At 45.8% G+C, this 13,461-nt stretch overlaps 1 long non-coding RNA gene across 1 annotated transcript in view; it reads right to left on the reverse strand.

Annotated features, from left to right (window-relative positions):
* Positions 1–13,461, reverse strand: part of LOC135384003 (uncharacterized) — a 75,707-nt gene that overhangs the window by 10,979 nt on the left and 51,267 nt on the right. The window contains exon 2 of the long non-coding RNA XR_010420200.1: positions 3,306–3,660. This is a non-coding gene — a long non-coding RNA (uncharacterized LOC135384003). The remainder of the gene's footprint in view (positions 1–3,305; positions 3,661–13,461) is intronic.

Consider the following 13,461-nt stretch of genomic DNA (forward strand, 5'->3'; position numbering starts at 1 on the left):
ACGGGAGACCGTTCGTCTGAATGTGAGATGGTCCATGCCAAGGTCTTGTTTTAGTCCCGAGACGCTACAATCCGATGAATAATTGGAGGTGATGAAGCGTGCGGCCCTGTTCTGAACTGATTCCAGGGCTTGTATCAAATACTCCTGGTGTGGATCCCAAACAGCAGAGGCGTGTTCTAATTTGGGTAGTACGAATGCTCGATATGATAGGAGTTTGATGTGAGCCGGAGCAAGTGCAAGATGGCGGCGAAGATATCCCAGGGTCCTGTTTGCCTCAGACACAATCTTATCAATATGCAGGGACCAACACATTGTTGAATCTAAATGCAGGCCTAGGTATTTATGCGTGGGAACGCATAACAGCTGGGAGCCGTGTTGCTGATAATATGAAGAGACATGTGAAGGGGAACGTGATAAGGACATGACCTTGCACTTAGTGATGTTGAGAGACATGGACCAAGTGTTACACCTTCGGGACACCGCGAGCAAATCCTCCCCCTGAAGAAGATCATGGTCTGCACTGGACGCCATCCTCCTATATTAAACACAGTCATCCGCAAAAAAGTCGAACGGTACTACTAAGACACTGGGGTAAGTCATTTATATAAACAAGAAACAATAAAGGGCCAAGAACGGATCCGTGAGGTACACCTGATGTTACGGAAGTGAAGTTCGATAGAGTGTTGTTAGTGAAAACGGTCTGTTTCCGGTCCGCCAAGAAGGCTCTTATCCAGGGTAAGACAAAGGGGTCGAGGTTTAGTGTTGAGAGCTTAGCCAAGAAATGAGAATGAGGCACAGTGTCGAATGCTTTTGAAAAATCAAGGAAGATGACGTCCATGCGGACTGATTGAAGATGAGAGACAAAATCCGACTAGATCTTGGTGAACATGAAAGAACTGGTGTTCTGAGGCTGGAACAACATAGAAGGGACAAATACATACAAAGCCTCAATTTGCCTAAGAAATTAAGTATCCTTGAGTACTTTGGGACTAATGTTGTCCAAACCGGTTGATGATGAAGAACGGGTCGTGGAACGGGTGCAGTCGATAAGCTTAGCAACACCGAGATGGCCAATGGTGATACTGGGCATTATAACAGTGTCTAGCATGTGTAAACCTGAAGCATCAAAAGTTCTCACAGTAACAAACACAGAAGAAAAATCGTTGTTTAGTAAGGCGGCACTTTGCTCTAAGGGCAGCACGTCACCAGAGCTACCTCTTAATTGCATATGGGAGTCCGTACTTGGGTTGATAATTTTCCAGAACTTTCTAGGGTTATTATTTGAGAGAGAAGGTAAGGTGACGCTGAAAAACGTGCGCTTCGAATTTCTAACGGCAAGGGAATACTCTTTTGCGGCTACCCTGTAAGTTTCCCAGGCAGAGTCACTTTTGCGTGTCTTCGCTTTGCGGTACGCACGCTTCTTTTTGTTGGCCAAGCGATTCAACGAGCGGTCGTACCAGAGAGCGTTCTGGGATGACCGTATTGTAATTTTGGGTACGTACTTCTCAGTTAGATTACTAAGAGCACCCTTGAAGGCACACCAATTATCCTCAACAGATCGCATCGGAAACAGGCGGACAAACTCATCGAAAAACGTACCTAGCTCTCTGTTTATGGCGTCATAATTCCCTTTGTTGTAGTCCACTATATCGAATTTAATATTGTTACGTTCAGTATAGGGAAGTTTTAAGGAGGTGTGTGTGAATCTATGGTCGCTGAGGCCATCAAAATTACTACTGGAGAAAATAGCTCTGGCGATTTGGTAAGTACTAAATCAAGGATGCTCTGACAGGTTCCAGAAATGCGCGTAGGCTCGGTGACCAACTGCTGCAGACCAAATAACACGCATAGATCACAGAAACCCGAAGACAAAACCATGGAGGCTTTTGGCTTATAGACGTCATTCCAGTCGATATCGGGGAAAGTGAAGTCACCGAAAAGCATTATTTTGTGAGATGGAAAATTGCTTTTCACAAAGGCAAGGGCTTTATGAAGCTCAGCGACGAGACAAATATCATTAGGTGGGCGGTAACAAACTCCAATAAATATCTTGTTGTGGGAGTGATCAAGTAAAGACCATACCATCTCAATGTTCCCAGGGACGTCAATGGGGCGAGATGGTATTTCATTTTTGATGCCAAGCAACACCCCACCACCACGCCTTTCAACACGGTCATAACGGTATGCTCTAAAACCCGGCAGTATTTCAGCATCATGCACGTTAGGTGTTAACAATGTCTCGGTCAGAACAACAATAGCAGCTCCCGTTGTTCCCATAAGAGATAACAGGTCTTCACGCTTGGGTACAATGCTTCTAATATTTGAAAATATAAGTGACAAACTACAGTGATGAGACATGGAACTAGTGACATTCAGTGATTGCTAATCGCTAGTCGTTGCGGCTGAAACTGCATGGGCTTGTTTCCTGAGACAGCAAGCTCCGTGGTTCAATATTTGGGACCTCTCGAACAAGTTGTGTTTCCTCGTCGTACATATAACACTTGCTACCAACCAGCAGCTTATTGAAACGGAGGCGAAAAGGTTGGCCCTGCGAGCGTCCGAAGGCAATCAGGTTCTTTCTGGCAGTCCGGACAGCGGGAGTGAAATCCTCAGACTTTATTAGTGTCCTTTAGCTTATAAGAGTTTCTTAGAATGGTATCCTTGACCTTAAAGTTAGCGAACCTCACGATTATTGGACGTGTTCTTGCCTCGTGAAAACGTCCTAGGTGATGGGCTCTATCGACATGCTCAGCTGAGACCACAACTCCAGGCTATCTTGGCACAGTTTTCTGATTTTTTCCTCTGATTCCGCCCATGTTTCATTACTAGCGTCTTCAATACCATAGAACACCAGATTGCCCTTCTGGACCTGCTCTCAAGGTTATCAATGCGTGATCTAGGCGAAGCCATGTCCGATGGGATGGCTGAGAGCATACCCTGTGTGCTGATAACTTCCGATAAGTTACCTTGCATTGAGGCTACATTGGGCTCTATTTTACCAACGCGCGTAGTAAGGTTAGTTAAAGAAGCTCGAAATTCTTTTTGATCTTTCTGGATAGCTTTTACTTCTTTGAGCAACGTTTCCCGACCGGCGTTAAGCTTTTCAAGTAAGCCCATCATTGCACTAAATTGAGCTTCTTGTTCTTTTGTCATGGGACCGGGATTTGCCTCAACGTCTCCCGCACACAGTAACAGCATTCTAACAACAGAAAAGCAGTCACAGGCAATTGCAAAACATGGCCGTGGGCTAGGAAAGAGGAGCGGCATGACATTATTGCCTCTTTTAGAAAAGAGAGGGTACCAACCTGAAAAACATGAGGACGAGCCGTTAGGGACTGCATTGCAGCTCTCTTTCTGGACCCACTGACGAAAAGAAGCGACCTATCTTCTTTTGTACAGAAGAATGCTGTTGACGATGGGTGAGTGACGTACTGTTGCTCGATGTAATAAGCAGATGTTCCACCAGTAGGGCTTTCACGAAGTTCATCGATAGTGTTGATAGCCAAAAACACTGATGAGAGTACTGTGCTATCGCAGTCTTGAAACACGTGGCGGAAATCACAGATCCAAGACGAAGGCCGATGGCACGCGAGACACAAACCACGATGGCGAAAGCAAGCTGAGTAGACAGTAGCTCAGCGCAAGTGCCTCAAAGTATCTCTGAAAAACATGAGGACGAGCCGTTAGTGCATTGCAGCTCTCTTTCCGGGCCCACTCTGTTATGTTATATCACTATGAACATTGATACATAATTAGTATATCCAAATGAGAGGCACATTTGACCCACATTTTCAGGATTCTCTATTGTTTAATTGCATGCATGACAAATTCAGGCTGATAACCAAGGTTTCTGAAGACGTCACAATAATCTTGGAGCAAAACGTTGTACGGCTAGGTCAAGCCATTCCTGTCCTGTCTGAAAGGCTCAAGGTACGAGAAATAGTTAAAAAAAATTCAAAGTAAGGGTGTCAGAGGAGGAAACTGACAAATGCGTGTGCTCTGTGAACCAAATGGTCACACACCTTTTGGCGCTTTGACTGGTCTTGGATAGTTCCCAAGCCAGGGGTACTGCGAACACACTGCAAGAATTTGACATTAAAGACGCTGCAACACTTTAATAAATGCGGTTGCTAGCATCGTGAACACTATATTATTGAGGAAAAAATAACTAGGGGTATACGAATCCAAATATTTGAAGTGGAATCGAATATCGAACCGAATGGGGAGAAAATGCCGAATACCGAATCCAATATCGAATATTCCTGCAAATTTTACAATATGCGGCTTTCACACTAAAAGTTTGCAATTTGTAGCTCATGCCTCAGCGTAATTTTTCTTGCACTAAATGTCGCAAGAGAGACACGCAGTTCTTCTGTGAGAAGCCCCTACTCTTTAGTTTTACATGAGAGAGTTTCCTTCTTTTCACGTCACTCTCCACTTAATGGGTTATTATCTTGATTTTAAAAGGTTATGTCAGGCAGTGGCATGTTATACAAGTGAGGCTGTAGTTGTTTCAAACATCCACAGGTCACTAGTAAAACAAACAAATTGGCATCCTGCCTCAGCTTTGCCATGAACACCCTTTAGCTTCTTTGCTGGAGTGTGTATGTCTCGCCCCGTGGAAGTTGCGTTGCTGAAATTTTGAACGTAAGGGACATCTTTAGGACACCCTTTTTATTCGTAGGCTGCAATCAGTATTCAAGAGTCTTAACCTGGTCCTGGGCATGTTGGTCCTACAGCACCAATTTCGTAAGGTAGGCTTGGCCTCATGCATGGGAGCATCAGGTGAAGCCCAATAGCCGAATAGTCGGATATTCGCGGAACATTCGACATTCGATTCGAGAATCCAATAGTTCGATCGTTTGATATTCGATTCGAATTCGAGAACTCGAATATTCGCACACCCCTAAAAATAACTATTATTATAACTGCGATACTTGGAGGGACACGAACCCAACACACTTCTGCGTCGAGCTCTGACATCAGAGAAGCTCCGCCATAGCTATACGTAAGCACGTGATCCTTCCTGCGACCTCTCACAGTGATGTCACCGTTCCGTTGGATGAGTTTTGGTATTCGCAGTGTAGATTTTCTATGCTTTTTCCGTTACCCCCTATGGCTAAAGAAACATGAGAGCACTGATGTTCGAGTCCGACAGCCTGGCTAACCTTTTCAGTGACTTCCATCTTTCATTGCTAAAGAAAACTTGGAATGAAGCTTCACTTCTATGCAAAGGGCAGTCTTATGGGCTGTGCCACCCAGTATGATGTGGAGATGACTGTCGCAACCAGTGGCGTGGCTACGGGGGTGCTTGGGGGGGGGGGGGGTAAGGGCTCGGGCCACCACTACCTGCCACGTCTGAGGGAATAAAGTAAATGGGGGGGGGGGTCCAGTGTGACAATCGCAACAGTTCTTGCTATTGCCCTCGTCTATCTAAGCAGGATTCTTGAACACTTTTGAAATTGTGAGCTTTTCAAACTATATTGGAGGTATACCTCCAATATCTTGACGCAGATTCACTGGTCGTGACACCCCATAAGTAATCGCATCATTAAACGTTCCAAACAGTCTTAGGTAGTAACTAAGTTACTTTTAACTTGTAACTGTAACTAGTTACTTTTGGGGTTACAGTAACTAGTTACATTTCCAGAAAAGTAGCTTTTAATTCTAACTAGTTACTATTTCTGTGAATGTAACTGCAAAATGTAACTATATAGTTACTCGAATAAATGTCGATCCCTTTTTTACGTACGTACACACGTCGTATTTTTCCCTGTGGGAGAGCCACATATTCACTTATACAGCTTCTGGTTAAGTGCAATAATACTTTTATCGCACTTAAGTAAATGTAAATAAATGTATGTTTTTAACGATTGTATCACCCTCTCATGGTCATTTTTATAAAAAGTAACTGTAATGTAACTAAGTTACTTCCTCACAGTCACTGTAACTGGTTACTTGACCAAGAAAGTAACTATAACTGCAACTCAGTTACTTTCCAGAAGTAACTTACCCAAGACTGGTTCCAACATCCTAGATTATCATCTCCCTTCACGCTGTTTGCGCAAGTATGTGTGTGTGGGCGCACCCTGCATCAGCGGGGTGGGGGTGCGGCTCCAGAGACGCGTCTTCCCTTCATTACCAACCATTTGTTACCGACTTTCACCAAGTCCTGCAAGTATTGTCGCAGTAACATTTCTTTCGTCGACAGCTTTTTCTGTTGTAACTTTGCTCAAACATCCTGCACATTCGAGGTCCATGGTGCTGTTGATTCGGGAGCCGAAGCAGGAGCAGTGAAAAGTTGGGTTTGGCGCACAATGAAACGCGAGAAGTTCGTCAGGAGAGGGGGGGGGGGGGGGGGAGAACTGCGGGTAGGTCACGTGTCATGTGAGCGAGGGAGTCACGTGATCCTTCAACTTCCGGCAGAAGGAGATCACCAAAAAGTCACTATCGAAAGAAATGAACTAACTACAATGCTGGCTGGCGACAGAGATTGCGATATCTCGATCGAGCGGTTGAATGCGCCTCATGGGACACCAATATCTAAAACGAAACAAGGCAAGCACGAAAGTTTGTTGAAGCAATTTGAGCGTGTAACGGGGACTGATGGTTCGTCGAATTTTGTCGACACAGACTTGAGAAAGTTTGTAAAATTGTCGCGGGGCTACTGACATGGTATTGGCTCTTCGACCTTTTTCTGGGTGACACGATGAGACTCGTGAATGTGTTCTTCATGCGGAAGAAAACAGACGAACCATTTGCGAACAAGATCAATTGGTTTTCAAGAGCTCGACTCAGCTGCCATAGTAGAGTTACCGGTCGCCAACTTTTTTATTTATTTCGTGTTAGTGTCGCGAAGCAACTGTGGCTAAGAGCGGCGTACAGATGTGGATAGACGGAGAGAGGGGAGCAGGAAGGAGTGGGGAACAGGAGGGTTATACCCCTGTCACACGGGGAAACCGAATGTCATTCCCAACGAACGACATTCGTAAGAATGTCATTTGTTCGGCGCTACACGGGTACGCCGAATGACATTACACGCGACTGACATTCGCTCAGTGAATGTGTTCGAGGCACTTATTCACTCTTCCCCCTTGCACGAACTGCATACCCTGGACGGCAGAGAGGCAGTGAGAAACAACAACGTTCAAGCATTCACAACGACAGAAATGCGACTGAAAAATTTACAGTCATTAAGTTTTGTAAAAATTGTGACATCTGAGATGAGGAAAGCAGATGTAAAGTAATGTTGACACGATACTACCCAACTACTCTCCTCCGCTGTCAACACGAACGCCATGCTCAGCGCTATGGCGGACATCATGGCAGGAGTTTCGCCTACAGCCACTGTAGTTCCACCGGTATCAGCTGTTGCGCGTGGGGAAAAAGAACGGACCCACTGGACAGGTTTTTCCTTAAAACCAAACCAAACCAACATATCACGAGACAGATCAGCTGTTGCGCGTGGCATTGTTCATCGCCGGCCGCAAAATCGTTCTCGGCGCGATCAGCCATCTTGTTTGGTGACCTCCTCCTTCCAGATGCGTACTCGACTTGGCTTCGGCCTTGTACGACATGCAAAGCACGGACTCAAAGCAAAGCGCAGGTTCGAAGGCTCGATGTTGAACGCAGTTTTCAGAAGCACGCAAAAGTATATAAAGGTTGAGTGCATGTACAGTCGTATGAAGCTGTCCAACTACTTCACGAATCGCCAGTATCATCAGCACGGAATGTCATTTCTCTTTGCCGTGTAGCTACGCCTAGCCATTGCGAATGACATTCATACGAATGTCGTTCGTTGGGAATGACATTCAGTTTCCCCGTGTGACAGGGGTATTAGTAGGATTCCTGGGCCGACTTCAGGGGTATCTGTGCCGACATTCCTCTGGAAAGTCTTCAGAAAACCCAGGGAAAAAAGCTCAGACAGCACAGTCGGTGGCAGGATTCGAACTCACAACCTCCCAGTCTATAGCACGACCTTGGCCATCGCCAACGAGCGGGACGTCTTAACCAGCTCGGCCATGCCGCTGGTCCAATCACAAACTGTGTCGAGTCACTTTTCTAGGAGAATAGAGTTATGTTATTTGCAACTCTGTATTGAGTTTACCATACGCTGAGTACAAACACATATTGCCAATATCTTTCTTTAATACCTCCATTTTGGTCATACAGGGCATTTTGAGCTACAGAGGTCGTTCAAGGTTGACCGTGACCTTTGCCCGGGAAAGATCGGTGAGTCAATGTAGCTGAATAAAACTCCCGGAGGATGAAGTGCAATTCTTCTCGGGTTAGCGCACGTGCAACAGCAGCAGCTGTCATCGAGACGAGCAGTGTGTCTGTATATAGCTGTCGAACAGCGATGCATAATCAAGTTCCTCGTGAAGGAGAACAATAAACCAGCTTTGATTTTGCAAAGATTGGAGCCACAGTATGGAGAACAAAGCGATGTCAAGAAGAATGGTAGACGAATGGTGTAGACAGTTCGGCGAAAGACGGAACATGGTGACGAATGAACCACGTGGACACGTTCGTCCGGCATTGCAGGCGTTGAGCAAGCGATCCTCGAGAATCGGCGAGTAATAGTTTGGGTTGGTGTCGATAGTGTGGAGACAATCATTCACGAACGCTTACTGCTTCGCAAAATCTGCGCAAGATGGGTTCCCCGACACTTCACTTGTAACCAAAAGTGAGCACGCATGGCAGTTTCTGAGCAGCTGCTGAACCGGTTTCAATCCGATGGGGACGAATTTTCGGAATCAATCATCACATGTTATCATGTCGTGACCCATAGTTTGTGAACCCCTGATCTAGGGGCTTTTAGCTACATGTAACTATACGGACAAATAAATTGAAGGAGGCTGAACTCGGCACTCACCCCTGTGCACTCAATGAGTTCAGTTCCACTCGTGAAAAATAGATGGCGCAACTTCACGCAGGCCTGTCGATGGGGTAGAGAGCAATGCACCACGGGTCACGCTGCCCCCAAATTCAGTTCAACTCACTCGCAAAACTTTGTCTGTTATGCCCCATATAAATTCGTCAATAATTACATATTAACATTCGCATAGGAATGAAGAGTGGTGAGGGCACTTTTCGCTGCCTTCTGATATGGTAATCTTGAGCACTATTTTATTTTCCAAGTCCTCTTGCAACAGGTACATTGAGACTTGCCACACACAGCCAGGTCGGTGGTGAGAAGCACCACTGAATAATAGGCGCTGTGCATTTTTGTCGTAAAAAAAAGAAGAAAAATATGGAGCATGTGACACTCTTCACGAGGGCCAGCTACTCCAATTTTTCGCCACTCGAAGTGTAATTCAAATAACGAAAGGGATGGATGAAAAAAAAAAAAAAAAAGGCGGTCGACACAGGTTGTCGTGGTTAGTGCGGGGAATCCAGGATATCCTGAGATCCCGCCCTCGGAACATATGGGGGAATACTGCAAACCTACAGTTGACGTAGTTGCAACGTAGATTTCTGGGACGATTGCGCGTTGTTCAATTTCTAGCACTGGCTTTTAATGATCTACAATTCTACCTTAACACCATACGCATATTTTCGTACCTTGTGCCGGTAAATGAAATTCAGTTTTTGCCCCTGCGACGCACAGTTTTGTAAGTCGAAGCTCGATTTCGTTCTTGGTGCCAGTGTGAAATGAACCGAGGGGCGCCATATGCTACACCTGCGAATCAAACTAAGCGTCTGGTTTGAAGGAAACATAAAAAGGGTCTCACCAATTTTTCAATAAATAGCGTCGCATATTAAAAAAGAACGGAAAGCATTTTGTTATGGAGAGTGTTTTGAGTGTCACGTAGAGACATAGCCCCAATGAGACACGGATAACACACAGGAAACATTAGAGTTACTACTCAAAGGCTGTGCGTGCGCTGCGCGTCTCAGTTTTATCCCAATCCTGTAATCCCGTCTCGGAATCCCGGGATTCGTCGCAAGAAATCTCGAAACATCGAGACTGAAAGAAATGTCTCAGGATTCTCAACACCATAGTCACGGGAAATTCACCGAGTTGGTGTCTGTAGAAGGCCACACAAGACCACGGACCCAGGGCCTACGTCACGCCAAAAGGTTTGCTGTTGAGTCCAACCATGGCTTCATGAGTTTGATATATTTTTTATTATTATTATTATTGACTAGTACTGTCCCGTCAAGGAGCATCCAATTTATTGTGTGACAAATACAGATAATCTTGACTGCCGGGGAGTACCAAATTACGTCAGTTTTTCAAAATATCCACCGTGATCATCTTGACACCGCTGTCATCGCTGTGGCAACTCTTTGATGCCTTTGGCAGAGAAAGAAGTGGGTGGCTGTGGTAGCCACTTCATGAAATCTTTCTGAATGAATTCGTCAGTGTGGAACGTCTTTCCTCCAAGGTGCTCTTTAAGGGGCCCAAACAAATGGTAATCGCATGGAGCTAAATCTGGGCTGCAATGGGCATGGAGCGAAACCTCACAGCGCGGGTTCCGTCCAGCGCTGTTCCTGTCAGTGTCCACCGTGTTCCTCCCAGCGCCCAGAGTCGTGTGTTCGTGTCGTCCCACTGTGTACTCAGACTAGGGCTTCTACATTATGGACTCCCTGCCCATCTCGGCCAGAGTGGCTACCGTCAAATTCGCCGTGTGACGTCGGGCATTGCCACGAAGAATAATGACTCTTCCGGACAGCGTTCTAGGCATTTTTGCGAATTGCGCTTCGCACGGCACCCTTTATAAACGTCAAGCAGTACGAGTCATTACTCGTGACCCCTTGCTCCAAGAAGTCCACAGATGACAACCCGCATGTCCCAGAAGACATTCCCCATGGACTTCCCAGCAGACGGCTGCATCTTGCTTTTCTTTGGCGGCGGCGAAGCCTTACGTCGCCATTCCATGCTGCTTCTTTTTCTCTCTGGGTGAAATGATGCATCCTTCTTTGCGTACTCCACTGGGCGTACTGGGTACTCCAAAGCGTGACGCGTATTCTGTGTTACGGGGAAGGCCGCAGCAGACTCGAAGGTTTCTCATAAATGCTCTTGCATGTGGAATACGCGACGCTTTCGATACGTCACACAGCCTAGCTTTCACGCCTGATTTTACTTGTGCACGAGGGCCAAAATCTATGTCGTGAGCATATGGCTTTAATTTCTTCTTTCCGTACACTTTAAGTATTCGCGGCTCAAACTGATCGGAAGTAAAGCAAAGTTGGAGTACCACAACGTGATAGTAAGAGCACGGGGGCCCAGAAAAATGCCTTGATTTATAAGACCCGACAGCGCAAATATTAGCGTAGTATATGGATCTGAGGTGCTTTACAATCGCAGAATTCCCATCTTAGCGAGTGTGTTGCAATTTTGGCAAGTGCATCTGTGGGGAGGCAGGTGCGGGATGCTGGGAAAATCGCTTCTCACACAAGGAAATATATTACGAATGAGTAAGTACCTCTGCGACACACCGTGACACTGTTATTCGCACGTCAGAACATCGAGAACGCTTTCATCAAAAGAAGTACAGGAAAGTTCGACATATAATGTAGTAACACGTGACGAACATCCACACAGAGGACAACAACCTTTTGAAATAGCAATCGTACCAGCAGGGGGACAAGCACGTGAGCTCGCAGAGAAGGGTACTCTTTGGGGAGTTTTAGTACATCTGAAGCTGTTCACGATAAGAGTTCCGGAAACATGATTAACCACTCATCCACTTTCCTTCGGACGAGTGACATCACATTGGTATGCTTTCTTAGCTTCATTTATCGTATCGTCTTCGTACAATTCTTCCGATGTGCTAAAACTCGCATCGCGTTCGCAGAATTCGCGGTCGCGACCCGCCGGCGCAGTCCGCTGCTATGCTCAGTTGCAATGCGGGAAAGCGGCCTTGCAGGACGTGAATAACAATGCGGGGGGGGGGGGGGGGATATGTTTATTGAGAAAAAAAAGCAAGGAAAGGTTAGTCAGGCAAAGACCGACTTGCTATCCCTTTCATAAAAAGGAACAAAAAAAAAGGAAAGGGAACGAAAAGATAGAAAGAAAACGAAAAACAGGAAATAAACCAAAAAGAAAGAAAACGAAAAAAAACAGAAAGAAAACGAGAGAAACAGAAAGAAAACGAAAAGAAGAGGGAAAACGAAAAAAAAAAAACAGAAAAGAAAATGGAAAAGGAAAGAAAACGAAAACACACACGCTCATACACACAGACAGATACACAAAAGGGCCTTAGAGGCAATGGGAAATTGCGTTTATGCCAATGAACAGTGAAACAGAATACAAATTGTAAGATGTCATCGTGTAACACGGAAGAAAACCATGTAAAGAACCCCTGGAAACATGAAAGGCGCTAACAAGACATAAATCTAGTGCACCCAGGCCAAACGAATTCTGAATGTATTGCGCCTATGGGGATTTCGTCTATTTTTGCACAGGTTCATGTTGAGGCTATGCTTTTTCGACAAAGGAAGTCAAAGTTTTGAAATGTCATCGCCGACTTTGAGTCAGTACGTTACCCAGATCACATGCCAACCGCAGCACGACACATAAGTGTTAACCCTCATGCACCCAGGGCCTTCGAAGATGCAACCCAGGCACAAGTCCAAGCATTATCGCAATACGTAGGCGCTGATACTCTACGGCCGGTCTGAAGGAGTTCGAAAGGCGAAGGGCCAGTCTTTCCGGATCTTCGAACAGCTCACAGAATAGATAACTTTACCCCATTGAGTACTTAATATAACAATGATACCATTTTACATTTTATATCGTTTTTATATTAAACTATGCAACTTGCTAAAATTGTCCATTTGGCCGATCAGAGTAGCACGAGGAAACGGCGCAAGAACGGGACAAGATGCAGACAAACGAAGCGCTGCAGTTTATTGGCAGGAAGGGAAGAAGCGAAGGAAAAAGGCCAAAAACACCAGAAAGGGTTTAGTGGTTAAGATCCCCTATCTTCTGGGGAAGGAGGTCAACCCAAGGGCGCACTGACATAGTTATCACATCTATTGTGAAGGCGAACTGCTTCGAAGATGTCTCTGGGGCGAGCACCCGCAGTCACGACAATGAATGACTAAATTCCTGCCCGTGTTTGAGCAAAGTGAGCCTGCGTGTTCCCGAAGTCTATCATTGACACACCGTCCAGTTTGAACAACGTAGGTCCCACGGACACAGCTGCATTGGACATAAGGTTTGGTATGTTTTTGTTGCAGTCCAATTTTATAGGTCGGTCCCCGTTCACCCGTCGGCACAATCCGTCTAGCTGATTGGAAGCTGAAAAAACCACACGGACACCAACAGCCCCAGCAGCCTAATTGACGTTGTGCGAGACAGCGCTTTGTTCGTCTGCATCTTGTCCCGTTCTTGCGCTGTGTTACTCGTGTTACTATGTACCAACTTGCCCACACAGTTGCTTTGACCCATCAGAGTGCGCGTCTCGGAGGTGACTTTGTCAAACGCGAGCTCTCAGGGTGTAACAGGGG

The sequence above is a fragment of the Ornithodoros turicata genome, chromosome 2 (genome assembly GCF_037126465.1).
Source record: "Ornithodoros turicata isolate Travis chromosome 2, ASM3712646v1, whole genome shotgun sequence".
NCBI classification, from domain to species: Eukaryota; Metazoa; Arthropoda; class Arachnida; order Ixodida; family Argasidae; genus Ornithodoros; species Ornithodoros turicata.